General features: G+C 38.2%; 1 non-coding gene across 1 annotated transcript; it reads left to right on the forward strand.

Annotated features, from left to right (window-relative positions):
• Window positions 1–1,968: 1,968 nt before the first annotated feature.
• On the forward strand, window positions 1,969–2,075 carry LOC138819569 (U6 spliceosomal RNA). Its single transcript, XR_011369491.1, has one exon. It is a non-coding gene; the product is annotated as a U6 spliceosomal RNA (small nuclear RNA).
• The last annotated feature ends 16,069 nt before the right edge of the window (window positions 2,076–18,144 follow it).

The following is an 18,144-nucleotide window of genomic DNA, read 5'->3' on the forward strand; positions in this document are numbered from 1 at the left end:
GTACTTCAAAATGGTTTAAGATATGATGTCGTGATAACCATAAGTGACTATCCTATGTGGAAGTGAATTGATTTTAAGGTGGTGAGTAGCATCCATAACTGATGAAAAACATGGGAAAAAGTCACTTTGGGAAATGAGCAAGAATGCTGAAAGGTGAAACAATGTCTGTGATTCTTGATGGTGTTGTATCCCTACTGGAGAGTTCATGCTGCCAATGTGTCCCAACTAGAAGTGATTTCTAAACCATGTTTACAGCTGTATGGACTTCTTCTAGGACTCAGAATTCTGTTTGGAGGGGTTCCGCCAGCCAAAGGTAGGTCACAGGTATGTGTGCTATTGCCAGGGGTCAGAGAAGAAATGCATGTATGCTTCCATGCAGTGGGGATCGCTCTCTCTCTCTAGAGGGAGAGGATTTATCTACTGAGTAGCCAAGTGATCACCAATACCTAGACAGGAATTTAGGTTTTTATTCAAATTCAATAACAATTCTAATGGGAGATGGCATAGTTGTATATTTTATATAACTATCAATTCAGCTGCTGTTATTGAACACATCATAAAGAAGAAACATATCAATTCCAGATAGTTAAAAACATATCTCTAATAGAATAATGTTTATAGATACACATATTTTAGTTTATATGAATATATAATATGTTTAGAGTATATAGTATAGCATATATATGTATATATGCTAGAACAATATAAAACTTGATCAGCTACTTCAAGTATTTTTTTCTTAGACTTTAACTGCCTCGAGCTTCCCATCCATTCAAAGACAAAAATGTGAAGAGGATTTAGTTCCAAACTCCACTTAACTCTGGAGGACGAAAGCAGGAGATCAAAGAACAAAATGGTCTATATAAAGCACTGAAGCCCACACCAAAAACTTGGTAAGATTTCAGTAAAACACAGAAATAAAACTGGATAGATTAAAAAACACACACACACACACAAAACCAAAAAAAGAAAAAATTCCACCAAAGAACACGAAGCTACAAACAAAGCATTTGGCCCTGTGAACACGGGTGCGTTAAAATTCACTACTCTTTTCATTGTGCCTTCTTTGAAAGCAATATTGGAGAAGTAGAAATAATTTAAAATACCATTTTTTCCTAGAGTCATAGATTTTCAAATCACAGCAGACGTGACACACATTCTTAGTGGATGTCTTAAAGGAAAATTCCAGTTGAAAAAAGAGTGAAACTCACTGCCCATTAGTTTCCCAAAGCACACAATAAAGAAATAATTTAAAAGGGAAAAAAAATCTCCAATTTTCTCTGAGAGTCAGTGTCAAAGTTGTAAAATTTAGGTAGCTAATATATTTGAAAGGCACTGGGTTTGTAACACTGACATGATCTAATGAATTTGCTAAGTGATTAATAATTCATAACAGTCTTTTTGTAAGAAAAATGAACATTTCCTTGAACGGATGCTTGAGATAAAAATAAATGGAAGGTATTTAATAAGAGCAGCTTTTGCCAGAAAGGCAAATCAAGTTCTAGTGTGATATGTAGCTTATTTCCCTACACACATACTCTCTCTTGCACACACACACACATACACATACACACATATACTCCCTTGATTCATGCAGCAAATTAGTAGCACTTATTTGATCAATTTGTCATTTGCTTTTCAGACTATGCTTTCTAAAGCCGATAGATTTCTATTAAAGAAGAGAAAGGACAAAGGAAGACCTGTTATCTGTGAACTGTCTTAGTAGCAGGTTGGTACTGTGCTTGTTTGGTGCTTGATCTGTGGTTTCATATTTACTCCTCATAAAAATCTTCCAGGTAGTAATTGTTATGTGACAGATAAGAAAATTAGGGCTCAGAGAAGGTAAGAATTTTTACAAGGTCACAGAATTAGTTTGTAGGCATACCTGAAACAGAAAATAATGTATGATTCACTCTCCAGTTTCTACTTTCTGATATATCAGGTAGTCACTTAGAAACCATGTATACTGTGTTCACTTCGGCAGCACATATACTAAAATTGGAACGATACAGAGAAGATTAGCATGACCCCTGCCCAAGGATAACATGCAAATTCATGAAGTGTTCTATATTTTTTACCACCTCACCCCAGTTAGAATGGCTATAATCAAGAACTCTAATAAGAACAGATGCTGGAGGGGATGTGGACAGAAGGGAACTCTACTGCATTGTTGGTGGGAGTGTAAACTTGTTCCACCACTTTGGAAAGCAGTATGGAAGTTCCTCAAAAGACTCCAAATAGAGCTCTTCTATGACCCAGCAATCCCACTTTTGGGCATTTACCCAAATGTTTACAAACAAGACAACACTAAAGCTACCAGCACAACTATGTTTACTGCAGCATTATTTACCATAGTTAAGATATGGAACCTACCCAGATGCCCCTCAGTAGATGAATGGATCAAGAAAATGTGGTATATATACACAATGGAATTCTATGCCTCCATCAGAAAGAATGACATTGCCCCATTTGTTAGGAAATGGAAAAACTTGGAAAAAATTCTATTAAGTGAAGTAAGCCAGGTCCAAAGAAACATAGGTCCCATGGTTTCCCTTTTTTGCAATAACTAGTATATGTCTGAGTCAAGCAGAAAAGGTCAGACAAGTTGATGTTAGGGAAATGAACCCCAAGATAAGTGTTCAAATGTTTTTTCTTTCATGTGATTGTTTCTTGCATATTTATAAGATGATTTCTTTGTTGCTTTGTATGTTCCTCCCCCATGGTATAACCCCTGCTTTCACTGTATTTGGTGTTGGTATAATTTGTGGAGGGGAAGGGAAAAACAATATTGTTTAAATAGGGATACAGGTGGACCCATTGCAACAATGAGATGTACAAGTTGTTATGTTGAAAAACAAACTTCACAACTTTGGCAGGGGGTGGGGGTTGGGGGGGCGAGATGGGAAGAGATGGGAAGGGGAAACAAAAGAGGAGGCAACAATGCTTGATAAGAAATGTACTCATTATCTTGCCTATGTAATTGTAACCCCTTTAAACCATGTATACTGAAGTTTAGAATTTAGCTTTGGTAATTTAAGGCTAGAGAGTATGCTTGAGTTTACTCAGGCTATATTAAAATTCTAACATTAGGTTGTTCAAAACTGACAAATGGCAATAGAAATAGCCTCACTGAAACCACAAAAATCTGAAAATTATGGTTAAAAAACCTTCATTGCAAATAATGATGATATTTGATTTTACCACTAGTTATTACTTGATAGTTATATTACTTTAAGCAGTAGCATTTATTATTAGCATATTTGGTGCAAATAAGTGTGTAAAAAGTGACTTTCAATAGAAAAATGAGGAGGTAAAACACCAAACGAAATAGATTAAGGCAGATAAATTAAATCCTCTTGATTCATTCGTGGTACAGCATTATTAAGTATTAAGTGTACTGGTGTGAAATTGGCAACTAAATTTCACTCTGACATAAAACATCAAACCCATTAAGTTATTAACATGATTATTTAAAAACACATTTCCCTAGAACTACGGAGTTGAAAACAAAAGTGTTAGAGAAAATTTTAAGGTAGAGTTGATTAGAAATTCAAATCTAAAAGTACTGAATGATAAGCTGGTGAAGGGCATTTCCTTTTCTGATCATGTACAAAAGTGACAGCAGCTTTGTGTATCTCACTCATCCTAACAATATTGCAACATTCTTGTATTCTACATAAAATCAAAAGAAAATTCCCAATCTAAAATGCGTATTTTAACGCACCTTAAAAATTCTTGGATGAATGAGTCATATGAATTATTAGAACCAAATTGGAGCAGGTATAATGGAAAAGAAAGGGCCATTGATTGGAAGGCATATGATTTGGTGGTCAGTCTTATCACCTCTAAATGGGAAATATTCATTTTCCTAGATATTATTTCTGGATGAACTCAGGGTAAATACTCATACCAACCATTTAAAGAGTTATTTAATCCATAGTCTATGTGTCCACAGTGATTCAGAGGCTTATAAGACTCCTGTCATAGCTTGCGTATGTTTCATCACCTCAAATATTGGGAGCTTGAATACCCTTGGATATTCACAATGGCCGAATCTTTCTTCATGGAAGAAATAATACCACTCTCATGTCACTGTACTAAATCTCCCTGAAATAAGTTCTCATCTGTCTGTCTGTACATCCGTCTGTCCATCTGTCTGTGTGTCTGTCTGTCTGTCCGTCCGTCTGTCTGTCCATCTGTCTGTCTGTCTGTCTGTCTGTCTGTCTTTCTCCCTCATCAGTTGTGGGGCTTGAAGTTAGGGTCTGGGTGCTGTCTCTGAAGTTTGTTTTTGCTCAAGGCTAGCAATCTACTATTTCAGCTATAGCTTCACTTCACTTTGGGTTTTAAAGTGGCTAATTGAAGTTAAGAGACTCACAGACTTTCCTGTCCAGCTTGGCTGTGGACCAAGATCCTCAGATCTCAAGCTCCTGAGTAGCTAGGATTACAGGAGTGAGCTACCAGCAGCTAGTGAGTTCTTTCTCTCAAACCTAGTTAGTGGGAGATTGCTTATTGTAATACCAGTCTCCCCCCTTATGGTTTTTCTATTCCATACTCACCTACTTGTTTTTCTGTTTTCCTGTCATCAGATGATGCTGTGTAAGGCTCTCACCAGATGTGGCTACCTGACCTTGGGTTTCTTGGGTTTCAAGAGACAATGGACTAAGCTAAGTAGCATTTAGCGTAGTTCTAAGGAACTGGGTTATGAAAATATGTAACTCCTTGTCCTTTAAAGAATGTACTTTCCATTTTAGAAGAAGGGAAAACCACATTAAAGGCATTTGCTTGGCACATAGGTAAAGCTCAAGAAATTGACATTTTTGAGTGTGTGGTAAACTCTTATTATATAAGACAACTCTGAACATTACAAACTCACATGTGCGGACAGTTTGTCTACATACTTTGCTTTTGATGTGTGTGATATGAGTAACTGAAGTGGCACTACCTGATTTATTGCTGGGATGAATGATGTGGAGGAGCTAGGGTTGGAGATTTGGAGGATGTGGCTATCGGTGTGAGCACAGAGGTGCGGTGAAGCTCACAGATTCCGAGGCTGTGAGAGTCAGTCTCATACCAGAGCAGAGGCAGCTCTGCATGCTTCCAGGGAAAACACAATCAGCTTTAGAATGAATTCTGGCATCTTGGAAATGGAAAAGTCTCTGCACAGTTCCTGGTTCAGGAACCATTTAAGGAACATTTCAGATCAATGCTTAAGAAACTGCAGCATTTTGTAGACTTCTCTCTTCAAGTGTGACACTCTGTCTGTCCTGAAAAGTTTTCTTAGGATCCTGTGGCAGAAGTGAAGGGTCTGAATGCAGTATCCAGAAAACTGAATGCATATATTCTTGCTCGTTGCTGTTTTAACTTCAGTAGAATGAGATCTTCTCTTTTGGGGTCATAATCTATAGTAAACGTCTATGGTTGTGGTTTTCTACTTTGTCACACATAGAAAGATGATAACAACCCATGCAGTACTTTGAGGTGATGTACTGAGTTGCTCACTGAAAATATTATCCAACCTTTGTGAAAACCGAGGAACTCTATAGCCCAAGCAAGAAGTGTCTGTCCATTTATAGATCCATGGTGGCAATTTTTGCTTTAAGAAAATTATCTGCTACACAGTGAACAATGGCTTACCCAAGTCACAAATTCTGGTGGTGAATAGTTACCACAAGCCATCTCCTTTTCTATGCATTCTCTTCCTGTAAATTCACTTAGTTTTGCAACCACCACAAGATATAGATACTGTTGTTATTCTAATTATACATGAGAGAAACTGAAACACATAAAGACTAAGCAGTGGGCCAAAAGTTAATCTTCCAGCCTGTCATAGGAATGGACAGAACCAAAGTGTGGACCTAGTCAATTTGGCTCTGTCCTCTTAACTACTGTATTATACTGCCAGAGTTACAAGAAGGAAAAGGATAGAGAGAACTAATAACCCTTACAATATCAAAGCCAAACCTTTGGGATCTAGAATTATTTGAGAAAATTTTTAGCAAGAGAAAATTCCACTCAAATCACATATGAAACCAAGGCCCAGACTGGAAATGAGAACTGGAAGGGACAAGTTCTTAAAGCACAAAATCATAATTACATTTAGGGAACAGAGATATGCACATCCCACTCTTTGAGTTTTTAACATAAAACTATTAACCTCCAAAAAGAAGGGACTTAGACTTGGTACATAAACTCTTTTTTTCTCCCCTCTTCCCTGCCTTTTCTTGTCACTGGGAATAGAATCCAAGGCCTTGTGTACTATAGGTGATCGCTCTATCACTGAGCTAGCCCCTTGGGCACAGAGTTCTTTTATATAGTTGTTTTTTAATATTAAGATTTTAAAAGTAAAATTAAAGATTAAAAAATCTTTTTTGATCTCCAGGTATCATGAGCTCCAAACCCAGAGTGATGGGGGAAGGGAGTCTTTGATTGCAAAAATAGGATTCCATTCCTGGCCAAACAGACACTGTCTAAATCCCACTGGTCTTTGTAGCAAAAGCTAAAGGAATCTTCCATGATGGGTGTGTCTGGGAGGTGGAAGTTAGTGAAATTATTCTGAGCTCTGGAACAGCTTTGCAGTGTTGTATTCAGCTGCAACTCAGCCTCAGAGAGCCAGGCCAGATGTAATTTAGTGGCAATATAATTTGAACAATTCTTGATGACAAAGAAACTAGCTGGAAACATAAGGTTTTTCCTTCTGGCTTCCTATGCTTGCAACCATTCAGCTGGAAGACCTTATTGCTTCATTCTATAAGGACAAGGAAATGGGAAGGAGGAAGGATGTGGTTCATAAGAGATAACAGTTGATGAGTTGAGGTGAGTTAATTAGTATCTAAATTGCTTTAGTATTAAAGTAGGCTTGAGGTTTGTTCAGGAACAATTTCCCTTGCAGACTATGAAGTGGTTGTGGCAGACTAAGCTAGCATGTGGCCATTAAAGTCTTCTTCCTTCTGGGCATTTCTTAGACTAAGGCTTCCCTTTAGTTAGATATGACCACATGACTGAGTGCCATGACTGAGTGTTGGCCAATAAGATCTGCTATGGTCGTCCAGGCCAGACCTATAAGCATAATGCTTCTCGGTCCTGCTTGTTTTCTACCCTGGTCTGCTGGCTAGAGGAGAAAATCCAATGGTAGACTTTAAGACTCCATGGGACAGCAAAGTCACTAGATGGAAAGTACCTGGTTCATTGAATCAATATAGTTACTATATAGAAGAAATTCATCTCTCGACTCAGAGTAATCAATTGAACTTTGGATGCGAAATGAATTTAATTTTTATTAACTTCTTGCGATTTCCATGTTGGTAGCACAGGCAAATTAATTCAGTGTTAGCAATAACAGAAAACCAGTTACATACATAGCTTTTCTTTTTCTTTTTCTTTTCTTTTTTTTTTTTTTTTGGGTCCGGTCGTGGGGCCTGAACTTTGGGCCTGGGCGCTGTCCCTCAGCTCTTCAGCTCAAGGCTAGTGCTCTACCACTTGAGCCACAGTGCCACTTCCGGCTTTTTTCTTTTTGCTTATGTGGTGCTGAGGAATCGAACCCAGGGCCTCAGGCATGCAAGGCAAGCACTCTACCACTCAGCCACCTTCCCAGCCCCCATACATAGCTTTTCTATGTCCATATACACTTGACTTAGATTATCTCAGCTAATTAAAAATAAAAAAAAAACATGTGAGGAGGCACTCTTATTTCCTTGAAAGTAAGGGACTGTGAGTGTCAATGGGTCCAAACTCTTACAATTACTATATATAGTAATTGAACTTGGGTAGACTCAGGCATGCAAGGCAAGCGCTCTACCACTGAGCCACCTTCCCAGCTCTGAATTTCTTGATAGCCATGGAACTCTGAGCCATAAACACAAATAAGAAAATGAAAGAAGTGGCAAAGAGAAATGGGAGTAAGGTCCTGGGGTGACTAAAGCAAAATAAATCAGATTCTAAGCTTCTGGAGCCTGAAAGAACTAGTAGTTTGGCAGGTAGGGTAACTGAACACTGCCCAGTGTCCCCAGTGAAGCCCACTGGAACTGAATAGGGCTGAGGTGATTGTTTTCCTGTTAGACCCCTTAAAGAGCTTCTTTCTGCAGTGGAGAGAAAGACAGTGAGACGAAGGACCATTTTGTTTTTCCAGTGTCCCAGGGGCTGAGACACATCAGTACACCTCTCTGAGTCTTTGTCAATTGCTTGAGTGATTCACCACTGGTGTGAGGTGATCAAAGGCCCCCTCAAACCTCAGGGACCCTAATGGACATTTCTGAGAACCTCAAGGGAGAAGAAAAGTTCTCCTTCTCCTTCCACGCCTGAGAACTATCAAGTAGACAGTGACATCAAGAATCTGGCCACTGTGGGCCCTTGGTCCTCAGAGGACAAGGAACAGCTGTTGTTGCTAACAAACGCTTTGAAGGGGCTCCTGAGGGCAGAGCCCAAGGAGATGAAGTCTTGCATCTCACTGCTGTGTTTCATCAGAAGCTGCTTGCTGCAGACCCAGAAGCACTCACAGAGATTCTGATGACACATGTAGGTTGTTAGAAAGGCTTGTTCTCGTGTACTCATATTAAAACAAGTGTGAACAAACCACCTCCCCCTCAAAAAATACAACAAAAAATCACATCCTAATGTTTAAGATATAGATTCTGAAAAATCCAAAGCAATCATACTTAAATGTCCTACTGTGGATGGACGGGCTACAGAATAACTCTTCAGTTTGCTATTACTGAAAAACTCTTTTCAGGATGCTAATAGCCTAGTGGAACTTGGGTGGAGGCTGTTCATTAGGGGCTGTTCGTCAGTGCTAGCAATGTGCAGCAACGGCTACAAAAATAATGCATGATTTCCATAAAAGGATTAGTTTAGATTAGTTTAGAAAGACATACATGCAATGCACTCACTAAAATGAATAATAAGAAAATGTGAGGAGGGAAACTATTGAGTGTAAGCTAAACATCAAAACATTTTTTTAAAAAAGGTATGTATTTATTATTACGAAGTAATTGTATAAAGGGGTTTCAATTCCGTGTCAGGTTATATGAGTACAACGTCTTTGGTCAATGTTACTGCTTCAGCCCATTTTCCCCATCTCATTCATACCATCAAGTTAAGTAGTTCAATTTTTACATAATGTACAATGAATAGAATGGCTACATATGGTTATCCTCCCTCCCTCCATTTGTGTTCCTCCTCTTGTTACCCTCCCCCTCTTCAGCACATGGTTCAGCTTCCTAGTATTCATTTTGTTGAGCACTTTGGTTCATGAGTTGTTCAAAGGAGTCATGCTAACTGTACTGTCCTTTAGCCAGTTTTTTGTGTATTTGTCGTTGCTGTCGTTCAAACTGCTATTTATTTAGAGGTCTTTGGAGGAGATGGAAACCATGGGGACCAGGCAAGGTGCATGAGTCATCTTTTCTTTAAACTCTATTTAGCAACAATCAATAGATGGGGCTGAGTAACCTGGCACCAAGTACCTTAATTTGACTTTGCAAACCATGTTTCACCTTGGAGAATTCCTGTGTAGATTATTCTATCCATCCTTTAAATAAGGATGCTTTACTTCCCTTGCATGAAATATGAGTGAAGTTTATGATTGACAGCAAGCTTCATATGCAGACAGTCTGTTTTGGGAAGGACTGGAGGTGGGGGAGGGAGAAATATACTTTCTGACATTTCAAGGAGGTTTCTCTGTGTGAGTTATTGCTGCGCACTCAGTGGTGACTGCATTTGTTTACACCATTCCTGCACTACCAGTGTGGAATTCATTGTTTGTAAGGCTCTCTGGGATAATTTGTATATGAAGGATTCCATATAAAAATCAGTGTTTATTCCTTTTTGTGTTATGCTTTTGCAGCCTGACACATAAGGGTGCTTTTATATGTGGCATGCAGGAAATTAAGCGCTCAGCTGCTATTAACACCACTAGGAGCAAGGTTCCTGGTGTTCCATTTGGGGCAATGGAGAGGGGCTCCCAGGTATGCAAGGAAATTGAAACAAAGGCTGGGGAGAACTCAGATATTTATTCAGCTGTTGAAAGTTTTATGGGCAACCAGGCCACAACTAATATGAATTATTTTACTGAGTGTTTGCTGAAGCTTAGGCCACATCCTTCATTTTACTTGTAGATTCTAGGTATATATAGTGCAAGTATGTGTGTGCTCCTGTGCGTGCATGTGCACATGTGTGTGTAAATAATAAAAAGCATATTATCAGCATCTTTTTTCCATTAATTGGCATAATTATGATTTATAGATGAAGTTATTAATCTATCATAATCTTGAAGTTGTGCATAATCTTATAGCTCCTTTAGTATCTAAAGAAAGACATTCAATTGAGTCTTACTGGGCCCGATGTTTGTTGCTTCTGAATTCTTTGATTAGAAGTAATTCCTATTGGCCGTCCTTCTTTCCTCTTCAGAGAAATTTCTCTTTAAGTCTTTAGCCCACTTATTTATTGGGCAGTCGTTTCTTTGAAGATTTGTTGTTGGGGACTTAATTTTTTGAGTTCCAGGTATATTTTAGATATGAGACCCTTGTCTGTCGTATGGCTAGTGAAGATCTTCTCCCAATCCCTGGTCTTTCTATTGATCTTGCTAGCTAGGTCCTTTGCCATGCAGAAGATCTGCAATTTTATGCAATCCCATTTGTCCAACCTTTCTTTGATTTGTTGTGTTTCTCGTTCTCTATTAAGAAAATTTTGGTCTGTGCCAAGGAGACCTAGGGTTTCTCCTATTCCATCCTGTAATGTTTTCAGAGTGTCTGCTTTGACTATGAGATCTTTGATCCATTTGGAGTTGATTCTGGTGCAGGGTGATATATAAGGTTCTAACTTTAGTTTTCTACAAGTAGTTAACTAATTTTGCTCAACCTCTCTAGCCATAGAATAAATACAAATCAAAACAACATTGAGATATCACCTCACCACAGTTAGAATGGCTATAATCAAGAACTCTAATAACAACAGATGCTGGAGGGGATGTGGACAGAAGGGAACCTTACTGCATTATTGGTGGGAGTGTAAACTTGTTCAACCACTTTAGAAAGCAGTATGGAGGTTTCTCAAAAGACTCCACATAGAGCTCTCCTATGACCCAGCAATCCCACTTTTGGGCATTTACCCAAATGATCACAAACAAGACCACACTAAAGCTACCAGCACAACTATATTTATTGCAGCATTAGTTACCATAGCTAAGATGTGGAACCAACCCAGATGCCCCTCAGTAGATGAATGGATCAAGAAAATGTGGTATATATACACAATGGAATTTTATGCTTCCATCAGAAAGAATGACATTGCCCCATTTGTTAGGAAATGGAAAGACTTGGAAAAACTTATATTAAGTGAAGTAAGCCAGGTCCAAAGAAACATAGGTCCCATGGTTTCCCTTATTTGCAATAACTAGTATATGTCTGAGTGAAGCAGAAAAGGTCAGATGATGTTAGGGCAGTGAACGCCAAGATAAGTATTCAAATGTTTTTTTTTTTCTTTCATGCTATTGTTTCTAACATATTTATAAGATGATTTCTTTGTTGCTTTGTATGTTCCTCCCCCATGGAATAACCCCTGCTTTCACTGTATTTGATGTTGGTATAATTTGTGGAGGGGAAGGGAATAAACAAATCGTTTAAATAGGGATACAGGTGGACCCATTGCAACAATGAGATGTACAAGTTATTATGTCGAGAAACAAACTTTACAATTTTGGTTGGGGGGGATTGGGTAGGGGAGCTGGAGGGGGGATGGAGTATGGGAAGGGATAGGAAGGGGAAACAAAGGAGGAGGCAACAATGCTTGATAAGAAATGTACTCATTATCTTGCCCATGTAATTGTAACCCCTCTGTATGGTATTTTCACAATAAAAAAACATAAACAAAGAAGGGGGTAACAATACCTTACAAGAAATGTACTCATTACTTTACTGATGTAACTGTATACTTTCTGTACAGCATCTTTACAAGAAAATAAAATTAAAAAAAAAACAGAAAAAAAGAAGTAATTCCTATAATGGACACAAGGACAATGTTTGGGGTTATCAAAATTTTTTACATTTAGATCATATTGAATAAAGGAATTGATATTAAAAGTGGCACAAACACACCTCATGAAAACATATTAGTTGTTCATGTTCTTTAAAGATATGCAAACAACAAATTATTTATTAGTCTATTGTTTACATATAATATTATATTACATAATATATGATATAAACATGTAGACACAATACTTGTATAGACAATTTGGAGGCTTGTGTGGTATAGAAAATAAGAATGATGCTGACTGATACTTGAAAACTTATGGTTCCTTATATATGATCTAGAAAAGTCTTCGGTTGCATTGTACAATGACAATACAGCTGGCAGGTACAGTCAGTAGAACACACATTTAAAAAAAGAGGAGTTGAAGTTCTCATTGTTCTTTTTAAAAAATTTTTTATTGTGAAAATACCCTACAGAGGGGTTACAATTACATGGGCAAGGTAATGAGTACATTTCTTATCAAACATTGTTGCCTCCTCCTTTGTTTCCCCTTCCCATATTCCCTCTCCCCTGTCTCCTCCCCTTCTCCCCCCCCCCCCGGCCCTGCCTGACCAAAGTTTGTTTTTCAACATAACCACTTGTACATCTCATTGTTGCAATGGATCCACCAGTATCCCCATTTAAATGGTTTGCTTTTTTCCAGTCTTTCAAACTCACTACATGTACTTTGTTGGATGCTGAAGTGAGCACACAATGTGAATTTCTCATGCCTGAATTAGGTAAAGTAATAGATTCTGGTTTTCCCATGATGACTTTTGGCAAAGTTATTTAACTTGTGTAACCCAAAATTTCACAGACCTCATCAGTCTCTGGGTTCAAATCAGGTCATTTATTACTGATGCTACTAACACATGGTGGTGGGACTTTGGGAATTAATGTAACCTTTAAAAAAAACACAAAACAGATAGTTCTTCTGTTAAATAGGCAATGTGTCTGCAGATTGAAGATGATCTATGAAAAACTTATAGCAGAGTGCCCAACCTGGAACAGCTTAAAAAATAAATACAGTGGTTGGACACCAGTGGCTCGTACCTGTAATCCTAGCTACTCAAGTGGCAAAGATCTGAGGCTCATGGTTTAAAGCCAACCCAGGCAGGAAAGTCCATGATACTATTATCTCCAATTAACTACCAGAAAGCCAGAAATGGAGCTGTGGCTGTAAATGATAGCACACTAGCCTTGAGCAAAAAACCCAAAGGACAATGTCTATACCCTGAGTTTAAGCCCCAGGTCTGGCACTAAGTAAGTAAACAACTAGCAAATTAAACATAGTAATAGAGACAGTATTTTATTTATTCATTGGTTTGCATTCTGTTTTAAAAGAATTCCAGGTGCTAAAATGGAACCTACAGGTAAGGTAGGGATTATCAATTAATTTTATTTATTCCAAATGAAGTTTTTCTACAGTAATCATTAGAAGAAGAATTTTAAGCTCTATTCAAATGTGTTAAAAAGTTGACACTTAAAAGATAAGCCATTTAATATATTTTTTAAAGAAAGCCAATTTTTATATTTTGAAGATAGTTTCAATTTCAGTTTTCTCTTGCCTGCAACATGACTAAAGTACAGAATTTTGATTTTCCTATCAGACTGAATTGCTATCAGATTCTTGTAAAGCATTCACTCTATAACAAAGCTTTGTTCCGGAAAAGGCAAGTGCTGGGTAAAACTCAGCAAGACTGCATAGCTTGTTCTTTGAAAGCTAGCACTTGATAACCATGTTAACATGTGAAGTAATTCCACTTAACAGAGTGGCTGCAATGATTAAACCATAATTATACACTGTAGCTGTAATTATTTGCAAAGGAAAGCACACATAACAAATAAAGGAAATATTTAAACACAGACATACAGAAAAATCCATTACATAAAAGGAATAAAAGAATCAAAATATGTGAAGATCAATGCAAACAAAAGCAATTGGAAATGTTTATATTGAAGCAATTGGAAGAATGCAATGTATCAGTTATGACTCAACCAATCACAGCAAAACTACCTGGGACAAGATAATTTATAATGCCAAACGTAAGGAAATAGAAAGACACGTGTTTGCTAAGTAGATGAGTCAATGAAAACAAGTGAACTGAAGAGATAAGAGATGTTTAAAAAGTATAGCTTATTGCTCATGAAAAAAAAAAAAGAAAACCTTACTCAAAGAACTATTAGAGCCAGGCACTGGTGGCTCACGCCTGTAATCCTAGCTACTGAGGAGGCTGTGATCTGAGGATCACGGTTCAAAGCCAGCCCGGGCAGAAAAGTCCATGAGACTCTTATCTCCAATTAACCACTAGAAAACTGGAAGGGGTGCTGTGGCTCAAGTGGCAGAGCACTTGCCTTGAGCTGAAGAGTGCAGGGACAGCACCCAAGCCCAGAGTTCAAGGCTCACGACCGACCAAAAAAAAAAAAAAAAAGAAAGAAAAAAAAAAAGAACAATTAGATAGTGGTAGAAAGGGAATAAAAAGTGTATTGTTCCTAGGACTAGTATAATACTCTGGCTTGATTAGGGCTTTCCTGATGGCACACCACCAGACTCAGAGACCAATGGCCAGGTGTGGACAAGTGCTGGGAAGTTAAAAAGAGATAGAGGTGCTTGCCATGAAGGACCCTGACAAGAGCCTACATCAGAAGTACAGAAAATACAGCTTGGAACAGTGGGGGAGTGGGTCTTCGGTGCTGTACGTAGCACTGTGGCAGAATTAGGAAGAGTAAGCTGCCTAGCTGTTGACCGGTAAAAGGATTATGTGATTTGAACAGTAGGTATTTTCTTTTTAGAATCTCCAAAGTTATTTTTTTAAATAACTATCACCAAAATATTTTGAATATCTAGCAAAACTTTAGAAGGTGGTTTTCAATAGGTCTACAAAGTGTCTATAATATTTGGGCACTTCCTTGTTTAGTTATTCAAGTTTTTATTTGTGCTTACCTTTATTCTAAAGGAATAATGAATTTTAAGTTAGGACAAGATTCTGGTCTGTAGGGGTCAAGAAGTTAGTTTCCATAGAGATGACAGTTTCCATATGTCAGTTTCCCGATAGATATGCATATTTGTACATGTGTGTGTGTGTGTGTGTGTGTGTGTGTGTGTGTGTGTGTGTGTGTTACCTGTCTATGAGGAAGGTTTCTTTTTTGTACATCTGGTATCATTTTGCCTGATCCTTGGAAGCTGTAACTTCGTTCCAAAGGGAGCCATTTAATCAAGATTGGAAGTCACTCTACAGTTGCTGTTTAAAACAATCCGGCAGTCACCATATTTGATAGAGCCAACAGGATTTGCCTACAGCAGGACAAACATAAGTTTATATGTGTCTCAACTGCCCTGTGCTTTGTGATCACTTTCCTTTAACCTCTCATATGAAGATCCCACAGCTAAATTCCTGTAACTCATGATTTAGAAGGGCTGGCCATCCCTGAAAGTAGCAAAGCATTCCTGCTGTCGGTATCTCCTCTATTTGTTGAGGTGGGAGAGCCTGGAAAATCAGAGCCCGGCTGCAGCTCCTTCAGGTGTGTGGTTGTTTTTACAATTTGCCAATTTCTTGCAGAGCATCGGATTGCTACAATCTTATCATTCTCAAAAACTCATCATTACCTGTCCTCTCCAGGCAGATCATTTGTAGTTATGAGGAAAACCTCCCTCTGCTTTTAATCTCACACTGAGGTAGGGTTTTACATTTTACTTTTCAAGTGCACTTCCACAAAAAAAGAAATAAATAGGCATTCTGGGTCTCTCAAAATCAAAATGCTATCATAACATTTTATCTTTTGCCACTCTAAACTCAATGGTGGGTAGAAAGGCGTTTTCTTTCTCTCAGACTGAATTACTATTAAATATAAGAGTTGAATTTGTATTGACCAGGCAAAGAGGCAAAAATGATAAAAGGATTTCTCTGGATCTTCTTGGGCATCAGCAGCTGTCTACTCTGGGTATAGCTTGAAATTATAGAGCGACATCTTCAAAAAGACCCATTGTAGCAATGAGATATACAAGACACTATGGTGAAAACGAACTTTACAACTTCAGGAGTAGGGAGGGAGGAGTTGAGGAGGTGGGGAGGGAAGGAATGGTAGGGGAAAAGCAAAGGAGGTATCAATGCTCGATAGGAAATGTACTCATTACCTTACTCATGTAACTGTAATCCCTCTGCACAGTATCTTTACAATAAAATATATTAAAAACACATGTATGTCTGTGCATATAGATTATAGATGGATGTAGGTATATATGTGAATGAAGGTTGGCCTATCTATCTATCTATGAATCAATCATCTGTTCTGTCTGTCTCTCCATCCTTTACTCATCCATGTCTATTTAATTTAATTTCTTATTCACTTGAGGTTTGCCTAAGTAGATGGAGGTTAGGAAATAGAGTCTCACAATTCAGATAACAACAGCAGAGTCCAGGTAACAGTGGACTTGTGGGACTTCAAATAAAGTACTTGATTCCTTTCTGGCTAGAGCAAAGCTTAGCAACTGATCTTTTGCATTTCATGGGTGTCATATGAAAGTCAGGCAATTTGTGAGCTTACAGTTATTACAAAACTGAAGTATCTTTTCCCTTCACGAATGTGATCCCTGATATTTGGCATCAGTGAAGAAACTTTGTTTGGGGAAATATAAATATAGCAGAGAACACAGAGAAGGAAGTGTGTGTGTGTGTGTGTGTGTGTGTGTGTGTGTGTGTGTGTGTGTGTGTGTGTGCGCTCACGCACGCGCACGCGTGTGCACCTAACCTGTTGCAATGTATGGGCTTAGGAAGAATTATTTTTGTCTGCTATTTGATGACAAGGGAAATATAGGTAGGGGTGTGAAGATTTGTAGAAAACACATACACAGTTTTAATACAATGTATCTGAAAAATATTGTTTACATCCTCACAAATATTTGAAGGAAGAGTAAACAAAAACAGAATTCTCTTGGTTTGAGCAGATGTTATAATATTAATTGGGAGGAAGCAGTGTTGTTCATCTCCTTTTGCATCTTCATGCAGAAGAATAATTTCTGAAGTGGAAATAGCATCAGGAGCCATCACTATGATGGAATTGAAATCTCCAAAAGCTAAGCCTTCAGATTGAGATGAGTGTCATGAGGATATTGAAATAGCTTGCAGATCTGTTTGACTGAATGCCTACCCAGTCTCACCACATCCTGTACACTACTCTGTTATGTTCTGAGCTAGTCCAAGAGAAGAAGAGAACCTAACTGCTCTCATTATACCTGCAGTTGACACATTTACACAGTGCTGGTGAGAGGTGGGGACTGGACTTGGAAATAGCAGGCATTTGCCCTTGCAGATGATGGGTGTTTTGATGTTTTGGGTAAGAAGCTGGCTGTGTTGCCCATGTAACGTCTGTCTTGCTAGTAATGGATCACCTTTTGTCTGCATCCTTCAGCAAATCCAGTGGGCTTTAATATTCCCTTCGAAAGGAGATATTTTCCTTCTTGTTATTAGCGCCATTATGTTCAGGTACATTTTGCAATGGACACAGTTTGGAATATCTCAGTTTTTCCTTTTTTTTTTTTAACTTGTTTAGATGAAAATCTTAAGGTAAGTAACCTAGAATTATAGTTGGGTTATTCTGATAGCCGAATTGATATTCTAAATAAAGATTACCCAAGAAACAAATTAACCTCAGGAAATACTGACATTCTTGATCCTTCCATTCAGTCAATAATCAGTTAGGAAGAGCTCCATGTCCAGGTAGCCAAAGATTGTGTCACATGAGTACAAGCCAATGAATAAAGCAGTACAGAAGAGTGGAAGCCACTGGGCTTTATATCTTTGCCCAGCTGGCGCATCACTCAGAATTTATGGTTATGCCAGCCTTCACACCTTCAAAACATTTCTCCAAGTATTTCAGGATTCTCGCATAAATATTGCTACGGTGAGTATCATCAACATTTAGTAGCTGTTTTTCAAAAATAGCCAAGTGACATTATTATGGTCTGTCATCAAACCAGGGGGAATACAGAGGAGTCCAAAGTTGATCATTGCAGATAAAGAAAGAAGAGGGTTACACAAATTTTCACAGCAGAGGTATGGCAAAGAATGTATATGTGTTTCAACATATTAGAAGTATATTTGAGTCTCCTATTTGCTTTTGGTATAGTTGATTCCCATGCACTCT

This window comes from Dipodomys merriami, unplaced genomic scaffold, assembly GCF_024711535.1.
Source record: "Dipodomys merriami isolate MVZ:Mamm:240054 unplaced genomic scaffold, mDipMer1.0.p SCAF_8, whole genome shotgun sequence".
Classification (NCBI taxonomy): domain Eukaryota; kingdom Metazoa; phylum Chordata; class Mammalia; order Rodentia; family Heteromyidae; genus Dipodomys; species Dipodomys merriami.